Here is a 21887-nt window from a genome sequence, read left to right as displayed (position 1 = left end):
TAAAAGTGCTTTACTTTGAAATGGAGGCTCTGCAATCCTTGGTTATTGATGGTATCGTTTGTAACATTATTTTTATTCAACAATGACCAATGGAAAATTAAAACAACTTTGATCACTTTGGAAATTCGACGCTTGGCTTTTCATTTGTAACTATCAATTATTTAAAAAGTAGTTTAAAATGGCTGTTGGGGCCCTTTTTGGGGGAAAAATTACAGTAATTTAGGTAGAAAATGTGAATGATCTCAAGTTTTTAGTTCCATATGGAATAAAAATGCCTTATAAAACAGTCACATTGCCATCTACTGACAGCTTTTTGTAAAAGAACCAGCATTTTCTCATGAGCCTGTCTGACTGCACTTTAATGATTTATCACTTGACTTGTGGCAGTATAAAAAAGAGGTAACATAGTGTATCTGTTGCTCAGTGCATCTACTTGAAATAATCTCACCATTCACAGAAGCCATTTCAAGCTATTCAGTATTTCACCCTTATATACTGCAATTAGATACATTTATTAATGGCATTATTGCATAGTATTTCATAGCTGGTGAAACTTTTCAGGAAAGTGACTACAGAGTGTATGTTAATAAATCTGCTCTGCATGTATAGTACATAGAGACTTGCTAATAGGATTTTCATAATAACAGTTTTTATCTCACAGCACATTTTATAATACCAATCACTATGTAACAGCAGTATTGTTATTGCTATGTGAAAAATGGGATTTGTGTTAAGGACATGTATTGTAACCTGAAACACAGAAGTACAATGGGAGCTGAAGCACCTGTGCTTTAAACCGTTTTCATCCCTATCCTTTTTTGCCTTTGTCAGAGTTGATACAAGAAAACATCCGGAACTACTGTAAAGAGATCGAGCATTCACGTACCAATGAACTAGTAGCTCTAGAGTGTAGCATCCTGATGTACAGTCACTCTGATTCTATAGATAGCAAGAATCAATTCTTTCCAGTTTGTAGTGTTCATTATCAGATGGAATTTATTCCCCAACTTATTTCCACGGAATCATGTTATTGATTTTTTTTTTCTGCCAGGTTCCAAGATGTGGAGTTTCTCTCCAAATTAAAATTTAACTTTAAAGTATTATTTTTCACAGGGGAAAAGTCATGAGTACTTTTATTAGTTTTTCAGATAACCATATGCTCTGCATATTTTAAAACTTAAACACAAAAGAAAAAAATGCGAACTTTCTCACTAAACTCACAGTACCTTGCAAAATAATGGATACACCAAACCTGAGCTCTGAGCCCCAGGTAACAATAACTAAGTAGCTCAGTTGCTCACAAACGTCACAAACAGAAAGAAAAAATTTCAACCTGAAATTGCTTAGAATAACTTAACTCTAGGTAAAATCAATCAGGGGACATATAATTAGCCTATTGTTTTACATATTTTTTTGCCTAAAATAAATCAATGAATGGAGAATATACAACATTGCAGAACTGAAAGCCATGCACTCTGCACTATTCAAGTAGGGCACACTATCGCATATTTTGTCATGACTGGTTCTCCCCAAATTTATTATGAAACACAGTGAACTATAGGTTCCATTGGATGGGGACCAAGAAAGCATAGCATTCTGCTCTCAGAACTCCACCTCATTTTGAATAAGGAATCATTCAAGAAGAGATGAAAGGCCTAGATCTTCATGCCACCTTTCAACTAGGTCTAAATAAATGTTAAAGATTCTTGCTGCATTCTTTGCCTCTCAAAATAGAGCATTTACAAGTGATAATTCGGTTTTCGCCACTATAAAGAGCATCACTATTGAACGATATTTAGGTTTTCTTTTTCCTCCATGAAGCACATTTAGAAGACTGCAGAAGGGACTTCCCTGTTGGCACAGTGGTTAGGAATCCGCCTGCCAATGCAGGGGACCCGGGTTCCAGCCCTGGTCCGGGAAGATCCCACATGCCGTGGAGCAACTAAGCCCGTGCGCCACAACTACTGAGCCTGGGCTGTAGAGCCCACGAGCCACAACTACTGAAGCCTGTGTGCCTAGAGCCTGTTCTCTGCAACAAGAGAAGCCACTGCAATGAGAAGCCCGCGCACCGCAACAAAGAGTAGCCCCTGCTCGCCGCAACCAGAGAAAGCCTGAGCCCAGCAACAAAGACTCAATACAGCCAAAAATAAAATAAATTTATTAAAAAATAATAAAATAAAAAATAAGACTGCAGAGACATGTATATAGAATATGGAATATTTCCATTAATAGAACTATCATTGTAGTTTATAAAAACTTGACAATGAACTATTTATACTTGAACTGTAAGTGGTTTTCACCTTATATTGCTGGCTTCCTATTAAACTTGTGTATCATGAATAAAAAAGTATTATTTCAAATTTTACATGACTTTAAAGTAAAATCAAATCAAACTAGAAATGTAAGAAAATCTTGCAGTGACAGGAGTTTGAACTGCTGTGTGTGAGGAGGTGCTTTTGACTGGGCAAGAGTTGAAAGCAAACAGTAGGAGGGATCTGTGGCAGCTCTGCTTCAGTTTCACACATAAACCTATCATGGGACAAAGAGTGCTGGCTCTTGTGACCACTCAGAACTCCAGTACAGGTGTCTTCAAGAATAAAATCAGAACAGCAAAGAAGCCCTGACAAAAGAGGGCTGACAAAAAGAGATGAAGAAAAAATTTGGACAGCCACTTTCCCACACCATCTCCAAAGGCCCTGAGTTGTTGGATATAATCTATTGTAGGGATTGTCTGCCTTATTGTTAATTCTCCTTGGAAAGTAAAAGGTGAAGCCATTTACCTAAGGCTTTGTTTTATGGAGTTGGTCATCACTTATGGCTTCTTAGTCACTGGGATTTTCCACTCTGGGACTTATCTATCCCCTGCCTCTAAATCCCTTAAGCACATTGGTGTGAAAGTCTGGCTTTCCTCCATAAGCACTGAAAGAGGAGCTTCTATTCCTAAGGGAAGATGAACTCACAGGTACAAACAACAAGACACTTGAGAAACATACCTACTGATTCTGCTAGAACCAGAAGTATTAGAACATGTTTATCAAGATTTATAATTAGCCAAATGATAAACTAAAAGATAAAAGGGAACATATTATTAAGATGAAACAGGAATAAGAAAACATACAAAATAGACAGAAATATAAATATATATTTATATATTATTATTTATATATATAAATGTATATACATTTATATAATATTAAAATAAAAGTAGATGGAATTTAGGACCATATGGATACAAATGAGGAAACATATTAGCAAACTGGAAGATCAGATCAAGAAAATTTCTCAGAGAAAGAAATAAAGAAAAACAAAAGACTAAAATATAAACTAAGAGATAGGGATGCTAGAAAAAGAAGTGCTGATATCTGGAAAATAAGATTTATTTATTTCAAAAACAGGAGAAATAAAGATAAAAATAATTATTATTTCAGGTAAAAATGGATATCAATTTCAAAGATTTTTTTTTTACAAAAGAAATCTCAGATTAAAAGGGCCCTCAGAGTGCCTAAAATGAATGATGAAGATTACCCTCACTCATACTTCATAGGCAAATTACAGACTATCAAGGAGAAAGGAGGGCTTAAATGGAAAGATTGAGCGATAAGGGAGCTTCAGAGTGTGAATGACATCAGAGCCACAAGCACAGTGTCAGAAATTAGTGTTGATAATTGTGTAAAAAAAATTATTGAAAAATTATACAAACAATGCCAAGAGAGTCCAGGAACATCACTTATCAAGCTCAATCAAGGATTATTTCACCATCTAGGGGAATATACTTTTGTTTGTCTTTAGACGCTGGAAGACATGCATTAACTTGTTACTGTCCTGTAAAGATGTAAATAATGTCCATTAGAAAAGATAACCTCCAGTTTTTGTTTTTTTACTACTCTGTTGGTCATTAACCAGTTCTAATCTTTTAAATGGCTGTATACTCCTGGTTGCTCAAAATGCTCTTTGAAACAGCTTTACACTTTTACTAGTTCAATCATTAGTGAGCTAATAAATCTTTGACAAGCATTCATTCGAGCATTTATAGGTCACTAAATATTTTAACTTGAGAAAATTATGATTTGATACCTAGAACCTGGAAGTAATATTTTGTAAGAAAATACATTTATGAATGATTTTGTATGGCTATACCCTTTATACCCCTGAATACTTCTTTTGAAAATAACCATCTTTAAGATCTCTGACTCTGGAATGAGAAGGTTAAGTGCTTAGACCCAGCTGCGTGACCTAGATAGGGTAAATCAAGTAATGGTACTAAACCTTAGTTTTCTGAACTGAAAATGGGAATGATACTTGTAACTTTTCATGAAGTTATGAAAATTAAATAAAAATAATCCATATCGAACACTTACCACAATACACTGCTGAATAACCACAGAATAAATGTTAGCTATTGTAACTTTCACTCTTTAAAAGTACCAAAAAACCCATGTACATCAGTCTAAAAAACATTTAGTAACAACATGGTCTTGGAAGAACGCACATTCCTGGGAGTCAGAGAGAAAGCACATAGTTATGGAAATCTCTGTGGCACATTTATGACTTTTACTGCATTATGCATCCTTAAATATCTAAAGAAAATAAAATTGTGAATTACTTATTTATATTTGAACATTTTGAAACCATTCAGTTAATTATCTGCCAGCCATCCAAAGGAATATGACGTCTGTTACTTGGTTATTTTCTATTGGATGAATTTAAATGAATTAATTGACATCTTCTGGCTGTCCCAGAACAGAGTTTTCATTCCTTTGAGTTTTCATTCATGAAAGCTGTTTCATTCCTCTCATTCTAATTTGGTTTTCAAATTAGAAAGTTAGGAAGTTTAAGGTGTATTCTTTACAATAAAGAAGAACACAAGTTTCCAGAAAATACAAGTGAGAATCGTAGCTCAAAAACAGAAAAAGTTAAAAGATTGCATTCACTTTAGGAAATTTATCATGTACGTATTAAGGTGAAGAGGAGAAACTGTCAGGCCTAAAGAAGAAGATTCACTCTGCATGTTTTTATTTTCTGAAGAATATTTGAACCCTTCACTTCTCAGGTATCATAACTGTTGTGCATCTATTCAAATGAATTTATGACATTCGGCTTAAAATTTGTAAGCCATTTGTGTAATTAAAGAGTTGTTCATTTTAATTTTACTATTGACACTTCTAACAACTACTTCAGTACTGAAGATACAGTGCCAATAGTTCAGTACATAACTGACTAGGGTATGAAGTTACTGAGCAAAAATCATGTTCGGTTTTTATTTCAGGGTGGACCAGTATAAAATATTACTGGTTAAAAATTAAACCATTAATAAAATCAAAAAGAACCTCTGAGCAGAGAAATGGGATGTAGTCACCTTTATGGATGGATAGATATGTATGAATACGTGCTTCTATTTGGTCATGAGTAGATAGAAGTTAGGCACCATAAGAAAATCAACGAAGGTTGCTAGTCTATTCAAGTATGTGCTGTGCATTTACCCTCATATTGCAAAAGCCTCCTTTGATTTTGATGAAATATTAAATAAAAGTCAGAGGAGAAGTAATTTTCCCTTTGCTATAATGAATTTTTTGGCATACCAGTACAAAACATTGGTAAGCAAAATGGGCCATGTTTCAGAATCAGCAACAAGACAAAAATAGAGTATCTCTTCAGCAAAGTACGAGCATCAGCGAAGAATCTCTTCAGTTCTGTCACTACCTGTAAATGGTGCCCAGATCTGGCTCATTAACTAAAGGCCCACATGGCAACTGTTAAAATGACAGAGAGGGCAAACTGTTTCCAACTGCAGTCAGCTCTAGAAGACCATTTTTTTGAAGGTCATACATTTGCCCTACATTCTATTTCAATAACTTATATTATTGTATTTGAATTATAATTCATTTGCATGTCCTCTTTTGTCAAAATGAATTTCAGATTCTAGATAGGAAAAACGAAATTGCTTGCTGTGAAAAAAACAACAAATCTTTAGTATTTAATTGGATATATAATGATAATATCTGTAAAACTAATAGCAAAATCCAAATATGCTTTATTGAAAAGTTCTTTAGCACTCTCTTATCATCTCTCATTTTCTCTGGTGTACTAGACCTAAATTGTCACTTATAATGTGTGATGAACATACAGAAACTTACATGTTGCCTTTTGTTTTATCTAGGAGCAAGTAGATTGTACAAATAAGCTTGATTGCTCTGTGATAGAAAATGTGACCATCTGTAACAATTCATATTGTGAACTTATTACATAGATAATTATTATGATTAATGTTATAATCCAGCAATCAGAAGTCTGTACAGGATCCAAGGGAACACAGCAGGATAATACTCCATCTAAATGGGCTCAGGAAAAATGCAATTTATTTGACACACTCCACAAGAGAGGCAGAATCAATTGGACGTATAGTGTAATCATTTTTCTCTCCCTCAGTAGCTTGGCACAGAAATAAGATCATGCTTGGAAGGGAGCTTCCCATACAGAACCGTGGTTACTGCATCTGCATAAGGACAGATCCACCCTCAGGTACACTCAAGATACTACTGGAGTTCCCTTTATACCAACAGGACAGGTTTCTCTAAAGGCACACTCCTTACATTCCATAGGGCTATCTTCTGTCACTCAGGAAACTAAACTTCTCCTCTCTAGCTCTATTTCGGTTCAAAGGCGGCCATTACATTTAGATTGGACTATGTGTTGTACAAAAATCCATTCCCCTTCCTCAAGTTCTTTGTAGCTGTCATATACACTATGCTTTGAAAAAAATCAGTGAATCTTAATGTGAGAAATATAAACTTATTTAAATGTTTTCTAGCACCCAGTGGTTTTCTAAGTTTGAATATTTTTATTGCCATGCTGATAAAATTTGTAATTGTTCAATATTTAAAAAGCTGTTATATGTCTCTAGTTATTCCACATCTGCTACATTAAATAAGATATGACAGAAGGGAACTTGCTGGGAGGTGGAGAGGGAGAAGGCAAAGGAGTCCTAAAGACGTGCAGGTGGAAAGTTGTTATCCTAAACATCTGGACCTATTTACTAGGTAGTTGCTATTCTGGGATAGATACATGTTCTATTTACTAACTCCCTTAGTGTAATACAAATAATATAAAAATGAAATGCCTTTTCTGCATAAAATATCAAAATTTGAAAATGTTAGTTTTCCAGAATAATCAATTATGAAATCACTAAGATGGCAAACCATTTGTTTTACTGAATGGAAAATTTTAAAGATAGGCAAGTGTCCAGTTAAAGTTTTTGAAGAGATATTTTCACAATTTATTCTCTACTTTTAAACTGTGTATTTAATAATTAAAAACCATTAGGATGGAAGGTGAGGATTTCATTATATGACATTTTCTGCAAGGTATTCTATACATACTTATTGTCTATTTTGTGCCTACATTCGAGGCATCATTTCATTAAAATAATGTATGTATTTTCGGGAGGGTAGTTATATATCATGATAGTCCTTGGTTTTCTTTTTTTCTTCATATATCATATTATTAATTTTTGAAGCAGTTATACATGTACATGGCATGCTTTTCTATCAGTTCAAAATAATTGACAAATGAAAAACAGAACTGTTTCCGTGGCCATTCATGCAATTTCTTCACTTGGAGGCTACTAAAGATTAGCTTGGCGGGGGTGGGGGTGGTGGTGGGATGAACTGGGAGACTGGGATTGACATGTATACACTAATATGTATTAAATAGATAACTAATAAGAACCTGCTGTATAAAAAATGTAAATTAAAAGATTAGCTTGGTTTTTGTTTTCAGAAGTATTCTACCTATTGCTTCTGCAGTTTTCACTTTTAGCAAATTTATACATTTATCATTGAAAGTTTGATAGTTCTGTGAATCTTGCACCAAGTCTCTTGTTCTATTCTTCCATACCTCAGATTGTAAATTCCAGATTCCATACTCCATTCAACATTCTACCTGTTTCTTCTGTTATTTACTTCTATTTTCTAAATCACATAAGTATTCTGTTCTTTCTTGATTATTCAGTCATAAGCAGTATCCATGGACCTCTGAAAATGGGAAATAGAAGGGAAGGATTGAACTTTCTTATCCTGCTCTCTTTCTGCTAAAGCACATAAACAGAAACACATGCATAAACATACACCTATGTAAACACACACAAACTTTCTTCCAATAGAATTAGGTAAATCTGATTTTTAGTGTTTAATGGTTGATCAACAGTCAATTTTGCATTGTCATGACTATGTAAATATTATTCATAGCTAAGCCATGTATAATAGAATACTCCATGTAGTATATTAACATTACATTTCATATTTTGCTCAACTCTTTGTTGCCCTGGAGTTAATTTTTTATTTGGTCACCATTCTTGTGACCACAAGATGGTCACCAACTTGTGACCATCACAAGTTCATCCTCAAACAATCTCTAAAGATCTTCTCAAAGGATCCAAACACATTCCCATTCAGTTTCACTTTTTCTTAGAGACATTCCTCCTGAAGTCCTTTGTCCTCCGGCTCCAATCTGAACTATTTGTTCTCGGACTAACTGCTTGGTTGCTTGGTGGTCATCTTGGGACTTCCTTCTCTTGCCCATCAACTTGGAAATTTCTTTCACTCCTCTGGGAAAGCTCTCTTTCCAGGGTACCCATTCTTCCACTTTCTCGTTTTTCTCATTCAACTGTGCAGAGCACAAACTCCAAGGATGTATATGTGCATCAAGACCTTGAATATCTGAAAATCCTCTTTGGCAACCTTCACACATGTTGGTAGTATGGCTGGGTAAGCACTATCTTGTCTCAGAATCTTGATAAACATCATTCCACATTCTTCTAGCTTCCAATGAGAAGTCAGAGGACATTCTGTATAATGAGCCTTTGTAGGTGGCCTGTTTTCTTTTTCTTCCTCTCTAAGAATTTAGAATCTTCACTTTATATCCACTGTTGTGAAATTTTCGGGTGACTGGTTTTGGTATAGGTGTTTTTTTAAATCATTGCTATGGGTGGAAACTATTCTGGAAACTATTATTCAGCTATGGGACATTTGCATAATAGTTAAATATAATTTTCACTTCCATATTTTATGTTACATTTTTCTGGAACTCATTATTAGATATTGCAACTTCTGGATTGGTCCTCTAACTTCGATATATTTTTTCTTACATATTCCCATGTCTTTTAAGCTGAAATTTTTATCAAGTATATCTTTATATATAGTTATATATACACACTTTATATACACAGAGTTAATTCTGTTCTTTAAATATTTTTTATTATAGGATTCTATTTTTTTATACAATCCTTTAAAATTTTATATCTGAGATTTCTATTTATGAAATATTCTCTATTTCTTCCAAATTCCTTTTTTTCCCTTTCTTTGTTGAGACGTTTTTCATGTTAGAGGCTTCCTTCAAACGTCTCATAATTCTTTTTCATCAGTTTATATGTGATAATGAAATACTAAAATTCTGAGTACATAAGCTGGGGTTTCCAAATACTCTTACTTGCAAATTCTGAAATTAAATGAAATGAACATATTTTAACCACCTGATCAACATCTTGTCTTTTGTAAGTTTTTGTGGAAAGCAAGTAACTCAGTGTCTTTCCTGGCATGAAGAGAGTACCCTTATGGAGAAAACAGAAGCATGCATAATGAACAACTATATGAGGTGGGATAAAATAAATAAAATTTTTATTTTGTTTTGTTTCTTATCAATTGAAAGCTACTTAGATGCCAATCTGGAGTACAAGATTTCCTCTTGCCTCTGAATATAAAAATAGGCATCTCAGAAGCCTGTATTTTTATGTTAAGATTTGTGCATATGATGACTCTATATGAGAATAATGAAATAGTGTACAATTAAGGTGATTTTTGTGGCTGACATCCTTCCCACCCTAAATGACCTACCTCAGCCAGTATGGCAATTCTATTCCCCTTGACAGTGATTTGCATACAAACGTAACCTGGCGAGTGCGTTGTGAGCAAAAGTTTTAGAAAGAGTTTCAGTTTTCTTTCGAGAACATAGAAAGAGATAGTCCATTTCTTTGCCTGGATATTTTCATATCGTAACATTTCATCTGAATCTACTACAGTCTTCTTGCAGCCATGAGCATAAAATTAAACTGAACGTGATGGAAGAGAGAGGTGACAAGAACCTTGTGTCTTTGAGAACATCATAGGACCAATGTGTCTAACAGTCCTGGACTAGTTGTACATTATTGTGACATTAGATAATAAATGTTCTCTTATTCGGTCAATTTGAGTCATGTATTCAGCTAAGCCATCTCAACTGATACAATAAATCACTTTATATTTAATACACAGACTATAGTTCTTGAAAGATGATGTATTGTATAAGCATACTTACTTTCAATGTAAATGGCAAAAGTCAATTCACAATTTGTGGGATGATAAAATTAGTTTAGTTAATTGAAAAGACAAGACATTTCAGGCTATGGTAGTGTTTCAAATTATATATAAATCTGAAAGTGGACAATTCAGTGAACTTTGTTTCAGGAAGATTTGAAAATGCAATCCTATATGTAAAATCTGGGAGGGAAGACTTCTTGATGGAAGGATTATTATAAAGGTACAACATTATACCAATGGTTTAAAAATAGAGCCATTTTCTTTGACCGCTGTTAGGCCAAAATACTCCTTAAAATACTATTGAGACATGGATTATTTTTGTAAATTTTTTAGATGATTTTATTGCTGCAATTTAAAATTAATACAATTTTTGAATTAATTTTGAATAGTTCTTAAAATTTATTGAATTTTAAAATTTTACACAGTGCTTATGAATATTACACATCAATATTTAATCTGAACAACAGCTCTACCATGATGCTAAAGAAATGATATTATGACTGATATTATATAGATAAAAAAATTAATGCAGAAAGAAATTTAAATAATTGTACTAATAGGTGGATGTCCCATGTCTTAAACCAGCTTATTGGTGATGATCTATTCCAAGGCATGATAAACTTCAGTGATACACTCACTCAGCAGTTTTTAATGATTCTCACTAAAACATTCTTTTCAAGATAAATCTTTCTATTAAACACAATATTCTGCCCTCTGCTTCCCTGTCTTTTTTTCAGGTTTAGATTAATTTTGAGAGAGAATTGTGAGGGTGGGTTAGATAGTAATCCAGTATAACCTATTTAGAACGGCACAGATTTTGATTGCGGTAAATAAATTGTCTGTAAAAGCTCTATATTATTGTTAGCAACAAAATCACATATATACAGAAAAGTAGAATGTCGCTTCTATATTCAGAAACCAGTCATCCTGAGGGATTAAACCATGATGAACTTTAATGCCAACCAATTTGGGATTTTACTTAATATCATCTTACTGTAAAGGATAGAATACAGTTTTATGAGCGTGCCTTTGCATATCTCAATGTAAAGCCTCTCAGTAGTACTTTCATTTGTTTGAATCACATAAAATTGTCAGTATCTGACCATTTGTAGCCTACAAAATGAAAATTTCATCTGGTTCAACCTAGCACATTTGGACCTCTAGTTCTGTTAAAAAAAACATCAGAGAAGAAAGAGAATAAATTAGTTTATCAGCTTAATCTACACTCATAACTCTTTAAAAAATAATAATTCTTGTGTATGTAGAGCCTTATTTAATTTGGCATGTTTGGTTTAGGCACTTTTTGTTAATAGAAGACTCATAACATGGAATCATAACTTTAAGTAACAAAAGCTTGCTCAAGCACTTTCTTCCGTGTGGACAACAAGGTCTCTATAAGAATGTCACATCAACAATTTTTTTTGAAATTTAAGGTACAATATTAGCATCACATTTTAAGACTGCAGATATTAACTTTATGTTGTAATGCCAGAAAATCCATAAATAGCATCTTTTCTAATTAACCGGCTCACTGTAAATGAACCCAGGGAAATAACAAAACTAAATTCAGGAAAATACATTTTAATTAAAATCCAGGTACAGTATTAAAATTTTCTTTGATTTTGAAGGTGGAGACCTTGTCCTATTCATCAATATGTTCCTACTCTTCTCTCAGCACCTGGACTTTGTATATAATATGCACTTCATAGAGTTCTTATATTACGTTTTGTATAAAAATATGATTATGCTCTTAGTGATTCATGGTAAATGGAACTCAGGGAGGGAAAAAGCCTAGATAACAGACAAATATTTTAACAGTATATTTGACACTTTACAAATCATAAACTTATAGCTGTTTACTTGTTATAACAATGAGATCCTTCTTTATAATGCTTATGTTTTTCTAGGACTTTGGTTTACACTATTTCATTTAGTTTTATTTTAAGGTTTTACTCGCACTTAATTCAGAACTATACCAGAATCAGTTATAGGAACGCATTCCAAAATTCTGCATAGAAAAAAAACTACTAAAAAATTTTCCTTTATTGTTCATAAATTTAAACACAAAAATTGAAAATATTTTATATGATATATATATATAGTTTTCTTACTTATACATGCAACATTGAAGATACTTCAAATTTTAAATATTTTAAATAACAACTTTATTAAAATTAGTTCACCTACCTTAAAATTCATCCTTTTAATGTATACAATTCAATGGTTTTTAGTATATTCACAGAGTTGTGTAGCCATTACTACTGTCTAATTTCAGAACATTTTCATCATCTCCAAAAGAAACCCTGTATCCATTAGTAGTCTAGGACTATAATTATTTTTAAGAGAAAAAACAAACTGCACATACTTTTCCCTGAAAATAGTACTAACACAAATACTGAGATAATTTTCACTTCCTAATAGAAAGCAATTAGTGAAAGTGGCAGTTTTTCCTTTGGTATGCGTCTACACCAATTGTACTTAGCAGTTTTGACTTCATGCTTGGGAGAAGACTTCCAAGGGATAATATTAGAAATACAATTTTTTCTGAATATTTTTATACAGTTTGAACTTGCAGTGTCTATCTCCTTAAATGTCTTCCTCCCATGTGTTCAGTGAAAGTGGTAATTGAATGCATTAGTGGTCCTAATTCTTCACCCTTACTCTACCCAGGGATTTTGCCTTATAATTTTGTAGCGCCCTCTCACTCAGCTCTTCAATAGCCATGTTGTTTGCTTTGGCCAACATGATTTTACCAGATGCAACCCAAGCAGAGGAGTGAAGTGGGCTTGAACTTTTGGGATATTTTCTCTTGTCATCTGCCATTGCCATAAAAAAAAAAAAAAAAGTAAGGCTAGGCTAACCCATTGTTCCTAGGAGAAGATGAGACGTGAATCAAAGGCAATCCATAGACACCTGAGTGAGCCAGCTGACCTGCAGCTATACGAGCAAATCAAGCCAAGGTCAGCCTAGATTGGTCAATAGACAACTGATGCCACCTGTGAAAGAGCTCAGCCAAGACCAGCCAGCAGTCTTCTAAGCCAGCCACCTCAGAGATGTGAACAACGGATACTTATTGCTGTGTATGCCACTGAGCTTCTGCAGCTGCTTGTTGTGGAGTACTATGGCAATGGCGGGTAACTGAAGCAGTCAGTAACTAATAAGAAATGCAAAGAATATGACATCACTTAAATTCAATAATTTCCCAAGCTATGGACACCTGTACTTGGATAGAATTTTCTTAAATCACCATGTCAAATCCTTTCTTGATATATCTACAGTAGTAGTGAACTCTGCTCCTAGCACAGATGGAGTGAGCTAGTTAGAGAGGGGGATGAAGGAATTCCCTTAGTAGTTGGTTTAAGAGGACAAAATTTTTCCATTCAGTCAGGTAAATAGGATCAAGTGAGAGTATTATCGTTTGGAGCTGAAAAACATTTTACACAGAAAGTAATCATCACAGAATCAATGAAGAATCTAAATAAATGAATACTGGCATGCTTATTACTTTAAAAGATATCCAACCAAACATGCAGAATGCTTCAGATTGTCTGAATGCATTGACCAAATTTTGGGTGCTCCAATTCCAGCCACATGGGATGAAACAGAGTATTCATAGCGCCAGCAGTTGCCAGGGTTTGGGTTTTAAGGAATCAGACCATGGACATACCTCAGGCAACCAGAGGCAGAAAATCTAAGAGGTCGTTTGACTCTAAGTTATTTAGAGCATAGAGCCTCAAGCTGGGGTCACAAGATCAGTCAACAAGTCCAAAAAACTTGCAAGAATGAAAATAGGAGCCTAATGTAAGCATTATGGGCTAAGGAGACTTGGAACCAAAGAACTGCAATGTCTGGAGTGAAACAAGATACGTTCGGCTATTGGCACAAAGAGGACTGAAAATTACATGGCTTTCTTTCCCACAGCTCTAAGTACTTGATATACGCTGGTTTAAAGCTGCAGTCATGGACTTCCCTAGTGGCAAAGTGGTTGCGAGTCCACCCGCTGATGCAGGGGACGCGGGTTCGCGTCCCGGTCCGGGAAGATCCCACAGGCCGCGGAGCGGCTGGGCCCGTGAGCCATGGCCGCTGAGCCTGTGCGTCCGGACCCTTTGCTCCGCAACGGGAGAGGCCACAACAGTGAGAGGCCCGCGTACCGCAAAAAGAAAAAAACAAAAAGCTGCAGTCATGCCAGACCGTTTCTTCAAGTGACATATTCCAGCATCAGTAATTTTTACCTGTGCATATAAATATAAGCATTTGGAAGGCCATAATTCCCACACTTCTAGATTGGTCTAATACATATTTTAGAACTATCCTGGCCTGAAGAATAAAGGTAAGAAATATTACCCTGAATATGGGCATACTTCTGGAAACTATTTGCCACAGGAATCTGAAGAATATTAGACTGAACTACCTATGTAAATGTTAAAAGACCATGGAATTTCTAGCACTTGTGGGCAGAACATCTTTAAAAATAGGCTGGAGTGGAAAGATTGCTGGTTGAGAGAGGAAGCAGATGACTGGAGACCAGGAAGAGCTGAAGTAATGATGACAGTGGCAGACAGGACGGACTCTGTGGACCAGAGGAATGGAAGGAGAACAACCTAAACACTCTTCTTTGAACCAAAAAATAAAAGGTTAAAACAAATCAGATGTAGAGTATGTGTATAGAGCACAAACAAACTAAATCCAAACTAGAAGTAAATTAGACATGACCTGGTCAATCAGAACAAAAGCAATGCTCCAACTTATCCTAGAAGAAAAGCTTCTTCCTCCAAAGAAAGGAAAGTGAGGTTTTCCAGGTCGAAATGGTGACATTGGATCATCCCATTAATTCTGATTTTGCTTAAATACTAAACACAGGTTTCTGCTTCTGCTCACAAACAAAGGGCCACTGAAATGATAGATAACCCGAGAAAGAGAAACAGCAAAAGAGAACGAACCTTCCAAAGTGCTGGAAGTTGGGAAAGGGCAACCATCGGACATTCTAAGGATACCTGTAACACTAAGCAGAATGACTGAATAGTTGGAGAATGAACTGGAGGAACAGAAACACTAGTTGTAAGAGTCATCCCAGGCAAGCCTCAGAAAAGCCGATGAGGAAAACAGCAGCATGTCAGAGATTCTTTATTTTCTCAGGTTTCTGATGGATCACATATTGCACAGATTATCTGTTTTAAAATGAAAATTCCTTACCACGAATGAAGACAAAATGTCCTTCATTGCATACCTTGAAACTTCTCTGGGAGCTCCAGCTTGGACTCCAGGTCCATGTGTGAATTTAAATCCCTCAGGCGACTCTGGAGGATGGTGTTTGTTATGCATTGTTGCCCTCATGATCAGTTGCAGGTGCTTACCACCAGCCTCCTAGGTTAAACTAATTAGTGATTTACTGAGTAGTATGTGAGTTTAGGTGAGGTCACGGGCTAAATATTTTTATTAACAAGTTGCTTTATGTTGTTTATAGTTTTTAAAAAACATTTAATTACGTAGTTTAAAATAGCTTGTTAAAGATTTTTCGTGAGAAAACTTTACGGCTTTGCAGAGCTGGCTACAAACATTCTGATTTTCATTCTAACTTAATTACACATATAATTGTATATATAAATATTGTAAATATTTTATATTACATAATACATTATATAAATATATACTGTATTTAGATAATATATCTATAACACAATGCAGTTGCCTATATAATACCTAATACAATATATAAATAGATAGATAGATATACTGTAGTTAGAGATCACTATATTGGATTTTCTGGAGAACAGTTTGGTGATATATAGCTACCCAGGCTATATCGTGCTTTTTTCTGTTTTTTTTGGGGGGGGGGTTTGTGGGCTTCACAGATGTTGCACTTCTTACAAATTGAAGGTTTGCGGCAACACTGTATCTATCAAGTCAATCGGCACCGTCTTCCCACAGCGTTTGCTCACTTCATGTCTGTGTCACATTTTGTGTAATTCTCACAATATTTTATGCTAATATTTATTTATTTATTTTGCGGTACGCGGGCCTCTCACTGTTGTGGCCTCTCCCGTTGCGGAGCACAGGCTCCGGACGCGCAGGCTCAGCAGCCATGGCTCACGGGCTTAGCCATGTGGGATCTTCCCGGACCGGGGCACGAACCCGTGTCCCCTGCATCGGCAGGCAGACTCTCAACCACTGCGCCACCAGGGAAGCCCCTCTCACAATATTTTAAATATTTTATTATTTTTGTATTTGTTATGGTGATCCTAGAATCTTTGCTGTTACTACTACTATGACTCACTGAAGGCTCAGAAGATGGTTAGCATTTTTTAGCAATAAAGTATTTTTTAATTTAGGATGTACATTTTTTAGACATAATACTATTACACACTTAGTAGACTACAGTATAGTGTAACCATAACTTTTATATGCACTGGGAAACCCAAAAATTTGTGTGAATTGCTTTTTGCCATGGTCTGGATAAGAAACTGCAGTATTCTGGCATATTTTTATATCTATCTATAACTATTTCATGTGTGAATCAAACACTTTATCAATTTACCAAAAACCAAAATTTTAACTCTATAGAGATAGTGACCTAAATATCCAAAAATATATGAATAATGAAACTTACCTTGATATTTGTCAAATAAAAATTAAAAGAATAAATTCAGTTGAAAAATTTATATTTTAAAAAAGTTCTAAAAATTAGCTTCCATATTAATGAATTATTATAAAATATATAGTACCATAATACAAATATTGATGGAATTGGGCATCCACAGGATAATAAATTGATAACAGCTTTAGTTTTATTCATACACAGCAGAGAGAGGGATGAGTTTAAATACCTCCCTCTTCCCTGCCCGCCCCCCAAACACATACACAGACACACACACACACACAAACACTCTATATTAACAAGAAAAAATAAAGACAGATCCAAGGTGAGCAATCCATTTTGAACCACAAAGGAAAAATTGGATGATTAAACTGAACAATTGGCACTATGGCTAGGACATAAAATTTCTATGCATTGTTCTTTTCTATTCATTATCAGTGGACTTAAAAGAGTTCGCCAAATGAACAGAACTTCAAATTGCATTTAGATATTAGAAACTCATTACCCTCTAATTGTTCACAAGCTTCCAACAAGGAAATCTCTTTGCAGCGGTGTTAACTGATGTATATTTCATAGTTGGGTGGGAAATGCTAAAATAGCCAATGCCTCATTTTGCTTGGAATTGGAAGCTCATAGGACATATCTGCATGTGAACAATTCAAAGAACTAATCATCAGGACTTACCGAGACCGAGGTATATGCTTCGTGCTTTTTCTGGTTCCCTAAACAGCCCCCTGTTTTGTGTTAGCCCCAACAAAACAACTGGGTTTTGTGCCCGAGTTATGAAATTCCAGATCTGGGTTTAATTCACTGAAACGTCAAAGGTCTTTCAATCTTGCTTTGAAAGTCTTATAGAATTTAAGTCTTATTGAAAGATTCCTCAACATGTAAGATTTGAGAAGTATGAGAGTGTTACCTTTCACAGTGGATCTCTGTCAACAGTGTTGGTTTATTAGGACTGTGTTGCTCTATTTTAAGCATGGATCTGAATCACTTGGAGCGTTGGTTAAAACCCAGATTGCTGGCCCAGATCCTGTGAGTTTCTAATTCAGTAGATCTGGGGTGGGGCTTTGTAAAATTTGCATTTGTAACACGTTTCAGGTGTGTTACACAATTTATGCAGGCACAAAACTGAGAACCGCTGGTTTAGGGGGTGTGTCCATTAATTTATCACCTGAAACTACATATATTTGACACATGAAAATTAACTTGTGCTGATTTTAACTACGTTTATGTCCCCAAAGAATCTCCAAAGAGACATATGGCCCTACATACTCTTACACAATAGAAAAATAAATTTTATTTCTAGTAGCAAGTTTAAGTTGTTAATGCCTCTTGCAGAAAATGAAATAAACCTGTGAACATTACCGTTGCTATTGGACCCAAACTAGGGCAGTATTTTAGATTAGTAAATTGCTAGTTTTTAGCTTTCTATGCATTTTAAACTTCAAACAAAAATATTACTTAAAGTGGTCTCCTGGGGCTTTCCATTGACATTTTTAAAGTGATTCATTGGCTGAAGGAATGCAGAGGTTAATCATTTTGATTAATTTCTAATTAGCTCTACCTGTATTCCAGAGGAAATAATCAATATTACCATTTGAAAAGGCTAGGATAAATTCCAGCAGCACTTTTAGAACATATGCAGTTAATTTCTGACAATTCAGTTTATGGGCCTCGCTGGAAAAAGCTAGACTTCTCTTATTCAGACACAACTTATTAGAAAGTTTTTTGGAAAAGACAGAAAATGTAAAAAATAAATAAATAATAAAAATAAAGATAGAAAATGTAAATCTTTCTTCATTTACCTTTATCTTCTTTTAATTTTTTGGAGGAGAATGTTTAAAATCACCGAAGTTAGTAATTATTGTTAAAATTATTACTGGATACAATAAAAGACAATCCCTATCATGGGCTGAATTTTAAGAAATCAAGAATTTCACATGCAGATTAGGTTTTTAACAAATTTGGGAACTTAAAGTAGAGCTGGAATAGTTTCGAAATCTGAAATTAATTTACCGTTAAACAGCTTTTGATTCTCCTGGCATTTCAGAATATCTATTTTGAGATGTTGTTATAACAAGTATTACCTCAGAGACTAAGGGAAATGCCAGAAAACAACAGAATCACTTTCTGGGGGGAGGGGATGTATTTTTTTAGCAAGAAAAAATAAAATCAACTTAGGACAACATTTTTTTCTCCAGCTCTTCAGCATGGAGAATGAAATCCCATGAATAACATCTTGTCAATCATTCCAGTTAAATATTTTAGTGTTAGGGAAATTTTCATTTTTCAAAATATAACATTTAAATATGTATAATGTACAACAGTGCATAGTGTTTTCCAGTTTTATACAGAACTCCAAATAAAAATCAGAGAATAACAATATTTCTGTAAAATTTTAAAGCATGCTGCAGTAAATGCTAACAAACTCAGAATTATGCCTTCTATAATTAGGTGATGAACTAACCATGATGATATTCCTTCACATTTCTATAAGAAAGAGTACTAAAGATATGACTGGAATAACTTCTGAAACCTCCAAATATTCAGCCTGTATTGAAAACCTACATTTGTACCTGCAGTTCCTATACATTGACCACTCTACCCTTCTCCAATCATATCCTTTAATCCAGTTACTGATACTTTAATTTTACCAAAAAGTTAGAATTTCAGTTCTTGTTAACTATGCATATAAACTGCAGCTCAGAAAACACTACAAAATTCTTCAAAAACTTAGAACTTAGAACATAATTGGCCACCTTTATACACTGAACCTTCTGCCATGTTGACTAAAATAGTTTCTCCACACACTTGACAAATATGGAACTGATATATCCTCTATGTTTTGCAGTTTCCCAGTAGAAAAATGCAGTGGTACAGTTGGGTTGGTTATAAATTTGTTCTGTGTAAAATTCCCCTCCCAATGTTTCTGAGCAGCTGATGGATCTTGTTAAATGTAGAAGCTGAGAGAGCTTTACTGGTCAGATATGCCTGGGATCAAAATTACAATTCTCTCCATACAGCAACTCATCAGATGCAATGTAACTTTTTTCTCATATCCTTTGCATTGCTGGGATTGGGACTTTTGCTTTCTGTTTTGATGCATCTGTCTGTGTCTTTCTCAAGGCTGTACCTGATATCCAGTTAGTTGGTATCATCTTATACTTTACAGGTCAGGGTCTCACCTTCTTCCCATCCATACAAATGTATCCTCAAGAGACGATGACTGATTCCTATTAAACTGTGACTATACATACTAAACAGGGCTTCATAAAATCTACCCCTTTTAATATTATTCCCATGTGATATCTGTGACTTGGAACTTCTGTTTTAAAATAGTTTTAATGATTCTATGATGGTCCTGGTTTCTCTAAAGTGTTCAAAACATTCAAAAGGAAGTTTTGTATAACTTCTGAGTGGAATGAGTTCAGTTATGTTAATATCATAGAATCCAAAAGAGAAAATAGAAGGGTAGGATGCATGGTAACAAAACCAATCAGACTATTAATCCCACTTATAAGGCATCACCAGCCAGCACCTTTCTAATGCCTGCAATACATACCATAGAAAGATTTAAGGACAATATAATTCATTCTTTGAACCATTCCCCACTTTGCTCTACTTCCTCTATCTGAGCAAATCAATAATACATCAAAACGTCTATCCTATTTTTTACAACATTGTGTGTTTCAAATTGATAACCTATACCTCAATATCAACCAAAATGATGATTTAATGGGTCATACATGAGGTCCCTGTATTATCTTCACTTTATTTTTGCATGGGTGTGCCTCTTTCTCCAGTTATCCTTTCCATTATTGCTACTTATGTTTGACGTAAATGCCTTGTCAATCACTTCTACTCCCATTCAAAAACTGAGTCCTTTATACCTTCTGAAACTCCTTTTGAAAACTCAGGCATAAGCCTTTGGAACCATTAAATCATTCCACAAGAAAAGCTTGCCAATATGTTTACTTACGTCAAAGAGTTGTTGGACAGACAGGATATTCCCCCACCATCAGCACATCAACCAATGAGGTGAACGTCAAAACCATATATATTGTGTCAGAAGTCCAGGCTTCAACTGATTTCCAATGATTTATATCTAGATAAGACATTCAAATTTGCAAATGTCATCATTACAGAAGACTGGGCAAGATAGCCTGAAGTCTACATGAGAACATGGATTCTCACATTTTCTGACCTATTTCCACAGTGGGTCCTATGGGTGCATGTTTAAATCCAGTAAGACATCTCATAAAGCTACTGCTAAAGATGTTGTTATCTCAGCAAAACTTCCATGGAGACCGATGCTACTTTAGTCTTCACTTGACTCTGCAATGTGGCCTGATACTGAGCATATGCTGCTAGTTTAGCAACTAAGTCTGTTTCTGAGGAGCTCTTGCTTTCTTTGATGGTTACTCACCTGTTTTCTGAAGTCTGTCCAAAACTCTTGAAGTTTGATGAATATATTCTAGAACATAAAACACTGCAAGAAAACTTTGTTTTAGAGTAAAAAAAAAAAAATCTTGCACATCAACTATTCCACACACTATGCCAGTAGCTTTGACAGATTTATCATCTGGTTACGTATAGGCTTGTCAATTAATGTTTATAATAGAGAGATTAAAAGGTATAGAAGCAACTTCTTCCTCACCCTCATCAGAGCTTGAGTAGCTTAAGCAGGCCCTCACCACAGCTATCATATAAATTTCAAACATCCTAAGTGAATCTCTTCTTTTGCTTTCAGATCTTCTCAGTCACTTGTCAAAAGTTTGCAGAGGAGTCGGCTGCTTTGGGTGAACTTAGATAACTTTTAACATCTCTTATGACTACTCCTTCATGTTCTCCATAGAGCTTCATGGGTAGAGATTGTCCATGACCCCATAGCCCCTGAGCCCTCTCTCCACTCAGGGAGCAGACTTCTCTCTCCAGGACTA

At 34.9% G+C, this 21887-nt stretch overlaps 1 pseudogene; it reads right to left on the bottom strand.

The window, feature by feature from the left end:
• Positions 1-21117: 21117 nt before the first annotated feature.
• Positions 21118-21668, bottom strand: LOC112399733 (MBT domain-containing protein 1 pseudogene; annotated as a pseudogene).
• Between the last annotated feature and the right edge of the window lie 219 nt (positions 21669-21887).

The sequence above is a fragment of the Neophocaena asiaeorientalis genome, unplaced genomic scaffold (assembly GCF_003031525.2).
Source record: "Neophocaena asiaeorientalis asiaeorientalis breed wild unplaced genomic scaffold, Neophocaena_asiaeorientalis_V1.1 scaffold65, whole genome shotgun sequence".
In the NCBI taxonomy this organism is placed as follows: Eukaryota; Metazoa; Chordata; class Mammalia; order Artiodactyla; family Phocoenidae; genus Neophocaena; species Neophocaena asiaeorientalis.
Note: the sequence above shows the minus strand (reverse complement) of the source record. Positions and strands in the feature narration are given on the sequence as shown.